Here is a 4,781-nt window from a genome sequence, read left to right as displayed (position 1 = left end):
AAAAGGATGAGGAAAAAGGGAAAAGTAGGGAAGAGAGTGGAGCACATGGATTTAGTTCCATCTTCATCACAAATATTGATGAGGTCATAATAAATAGTTAAAGTAGTAAGATGCAGGGGTAGAGGGCGAGATAAAACTAAAAGCCACAAAAAAAAATATCCGAACAGAGGTGGAAGAGAGTAAAAGGGAGAGACACACAATGGGCGGGTCCGTCACTAGGAATGTGACACTGGGATGTCATGGTCCTAGGTAGCTGAAAGCATAATGGCAGATCAATTAAAATTGATCAAACGCGAGAGGCCAGTTTAAGAGGAGCCGACATTTTAGAGTCCTGTGGTACGAGCAGCTTACTATGATAGGGAGAGGTGAGGCAATGGAGTTATTTGAAAACAAGGATAAGGATTTTAAAATTGAGGCATTGCCAGACCAGGAGTCAATATAGATCAGTGAGAACAGCGTTGATGGGTGAATGGAACTTTGTGTGAACACAGGATAAGGGCAGTAGAGTTTTGGTTGAGCTGAAGTCTATCCAGTGTGGATGATGTGATGCTTACCAGGAGAGCAGTGTAAATGTCATGTCTTGACGTACCTAACGCAGGAATGAGGGTTTCAGCAGCAGATAGGAAAAAGGAACAGAGTAGGCCATTCAGCCCATCGCCCCTGCTTCGCCATCCAATTAGATCATAGCCAATCATCCACCTCACGCCACTTTCCCACGCTATCCCTATATCCATTGATGCCATTAGTATCGAAATATCTATCAATTTCTGTCTTGAACATGCTCAATGATTGAGCTGCCACAGCCCTCTGGGGATAGTGAATTCACAACCCTCAATGAAAGTCTGAAATGACCTGCCCCTTTATTCTGAACCTAAGTCCCCTGGTTCTAGATTCACCAGCCAGGGGAAACATCCTTCCTGCATCTACCCTGTCACACACTGATAATTTTGAGAGTTTCAATGATCCACTTCAAAACTCGAGAGAATACAGGCCCAGTTTCCTCAACCTCTCCTCATAAGATAATGCCGCCATCCCAGGGATCAGTGTGGTGAACCACCTTTGCACTCCCTCATAGCATACGAACATACGAATTCGGAGCAGGAGTAGGCCACTCGACCCCTTGAGCCTGCTCTGCCATTCAGTAAGATTACGGCTGATCTGATTGTAACGTCAACTCCACATTCCCGCCCAGACCCAATAACCTTTCACCCCTTTGCTTATCAAGAATCTATCTACCTCTGCCTTAAAAATATTCAAAGACTCTGCTTCCACTGCCTTTTGAGGAAGTGAATTCCAAAGACTCATGACTGAGAAAAATTTCTCCCCATCTCTGTCTTAAATGGGTGACCCCTTATTTTTAAACAGTGACCCCTAGTTCTAGATTCTCCCACAAGAGGAAACATCCTTTCCACATCCACCCTGTCAAGACCCCTCAGGATCTTATATGTTTCAATCAAGTCACCTCTTACTCTTCCAAACCCCAGCGGATACAAGCCTAGCCTGTCCAACCTTTCCTCATAAAACCCATTCCAGGTATTAGTCTAATAAACTTTCTCTGATAAGGAGACCAATGTACTCCAGATGTGGTCTCACCAATGTCCTGTATAGCTGAAGCATAACCTCCCTACTTTTGTATTCAATTCCCCTTACAATAAAAAAACATTCTATTAGCTTTCCTAACTGCGTGCTGTACCTGCATACTAAACTTTTGTGATTCATGCACTAGGACACCCAGATCCCTCTGCATCTCAGAGCTCTGCAATCTCTCACCATTTAGATAATATGCTTATTTTTTTATTCTTCCTGCCAAAATGGACAATTTCCCGTTTTCCCACATTATACTCCATTTGCCAGATATTTGCCCACTCACTTAACCTATCTCTATCCCTTTGTAGCCCCCTTTTGTCCTCTTCACAAGTTACTTTCCTACCTACCTTTGTGTCATCAGCAAATTTAGCAACCATACCTTTTGTCCCTTCATCGAAGTCATTTATATAAATTGTAAAAGGTTGTGGCACCAGCACTGATCCCTGTGGCACACCACTTGTTACATCTTGCCAACCAGAAAATGACCCATTTATGCCTACTCTGTTTTCTGTTAGCTAGCCAAAATGTTACCATGAGCTTTGATTTTCCACAATAACCTTTGTGGCACCTTATCAAATGCCTTCTGGAAAACGAAGTAAATACATCCACCGGTTCCCCTTTATCTACAGCACACTTCTCAAGGTCAATGAGGAATGCGCAATAAATGCTGTCATAGTCAGCGATACCCACATCCCATGAATGAATAAAGAAAAAAAATGTTACTTCTTCAAAGAACTCCAATACACTGGTTAAACATGATTTCCTTTCACAAAACCACGTTGACTCTGCCTGATTACCTTGAATTTTTCTAAATGCCCTACTATAACGTCTTTAATAATAGTTTCTAACATTTTCCCCAAGACAGATGTTAAGCTAACTGGCCTGTAGTTTCCTGCTTTCTGTCTCCCTCCCATTTTTTGAACAAAGGAGTTACATTAGCTATTTTCCAATCTGATGGAACCTTTCCTGAATCTAGGGGGAAAAAAACACATCAATTATCTCATTAGCCACTTCTTTTAAGACTCTAGGATGAAGTCCATCAGGACTTGGGGACTTGTCAGCCCGCAGCTCCAACAATTTGTCCAGCATCACTTCCCTGGTGATTGTAATTTTCTTCAGTTCCTCCCTTCCTTCCATTTCCTGATTTACAGCTAATACTGGGATGTTACTTGTATCCTCAATAGTGAAGACCGATGCAAAATACCTCTTTAATTTATCTGCCATCTCCTTATTTTCCGTTATTAATTCCCCAGATTCACTTTCTATAGGACTAACGGTCACTTTGTTAATACTTGTCTTTTTCAAGTATCTATAGAAACTCTTACTATTGGTTTCTATATTTCTCACCAGCTTTCTCTTGTACTCTAATTTTTCCCTCATTAATCTTGTAATCTTTGCTGCTTTTCATATTTTGTCCAATCTTCTGACCTGCCACCTATCTTTGTGCAATTATATGCTTTTTCTTCAAGTTCGATACTATCTTTAATTTTTTCAGTTAGCCACGGATGGTGGGTCCTCCCCTTGGAATTTTTCTCTCACTGGAATGTATCAATTCTGTGTATTCTGAAATATCCTCTTAAATTCCTGCCATTGCATCTCAATTGACCTATCCCTTAACCTACTTTGCCAGTTCACTTTAGCTAGCTCTGCTTTCATGCCCTCATAATTGCCCTTATTCAAGTTTAAAATAATAATCTTGGACCCATTCTTCTCTCCCTCAAACTGAACATAAAATTCAATCATATGATCACTGCTGTCTAGGAATGCCTTCACTATGAGGTCATGAATTAATCCTATTGCATTGCACAATGTCAGGTCTAGTATAGCCTGCTCTCTCACCATACTTTTCTGACAAGCTCCCATTACGTCTTCCTTTATACCCCAGCCGACCATGTGGTTGCTTTTAGGTGGCCTGTACACAACTCCCAAAAGAGACTTCTTGCCTTTATTATTTCTCATGTCTGCCCAAACTGTTCCTACATCCTGGTTTCCGGAATTTAGGTTACCCCTCTCTATTGTGCCAATACCATCATTAATTAACAGAGCCACCCCTTCACCTTTTCAGAGATTCCTGTCCTTTCTAAATGTCATGTCCCCTTCAATATTCAAGTCCCAATATATGTCATCCTGCAGCCATGTCTCTGTAATGGATATCAGATCGTACGTTTACAACGCTCACTGGTCGCACCCTCTCGTTCTGCTTCCTGCCATCGCTGCTCTTCCACACAGCTCAACAACCGCACTCTGCTTCCTGCCGCCACTGCTCTTTCGTACTGCTCACTCTCTCTGCTTCCTGACACCGCTCACTGGTCCCGCGCACTCTCTCTCGCTCTGCTCTTTTAAACTGCTCACTGTTCCCACTCTCTCTCTCTCTCCACTTCCTGTCACTGTTGCTCTTTTAAACTGCTCACTGTTCCCACTCTCTCTCTCTCCACTTCCTGTCACTGCTGCTCTTTTAAACTGCTCACTGTTCCCACTCTCTCTCTCTCCACTTCCTGTCACTGTTGCTCTTTTAAACTGCTCACTGTTCCCACTCTCTCTCTCTCCACTTCCTGTCACTGCTGCTCTTTTAAACTGCTCACTGTTCCCACTCTCTCTCTCACACTGCTTCCTGTTGCTGCTCTTTTAAACTGCTTGCTCATCCCGCTCTCCCCCTCTCTCCTTCGCGCTGCTGCTCTTTTGAAGTTTGATAAAACAGGATGTGGCCAAAGTGGACTGTGACAGTCAGTTTACATCAGACCAGTGGGAGTCATTCAAAGAGGAAATAGTGAGAGTTCAGAGCCAACGTGTTAAGGTGAAGAGGAGGACCAACAAGTCCAGGGATATGGAGGGTTGGATGAGGGAAAGAAAGGAGGCTTATGGCAGATTCAGAGTGCTGAAAACAGCAGAGGCCCTCGAGGAGTATAGAAAGTTTAGGGTGCACTTAAAGTAATTGAGAGCAAAGAGGGGGCATGAAAAAACATTGGCGGGCAAGATAAAGGAAAATCCTAAGATGTTTAATTAGTATATTAAGGGCAAGAGGACAACCAGGGAAAGAGTAGGGCCCATTAGGGACCAAAGCGGCAATCTGTGTGTGGAGCCGGAGGACAAGTGAGGTTTTGAATGATTACTTTTTATCTGTGTTCACTATGGAGAAGGACGGTCTAGGGATCAGGGAGGGGGAATTGAGATATACTGGAATATATTAGCACTGA

This window comes from Heterodontus francisci, chromosome 12, assembly GCF_036365525.1.
Source record: "Heterodontus francisci isolate sHetFra1 chromosome 12, sHetFra1.hap1, whole genome shotgun sequence".
NCBI lineage: Eukaryota > Metazoa > Chordata > Chondrichthyes > Heterodontiformes > Heterodontidae > Heterodontus > Heterodontus francisci.
The sequence above is the reverse complement of the archived record's forward strand: the minus strand, read 5'-3'. Positions refer to the sequence as shown.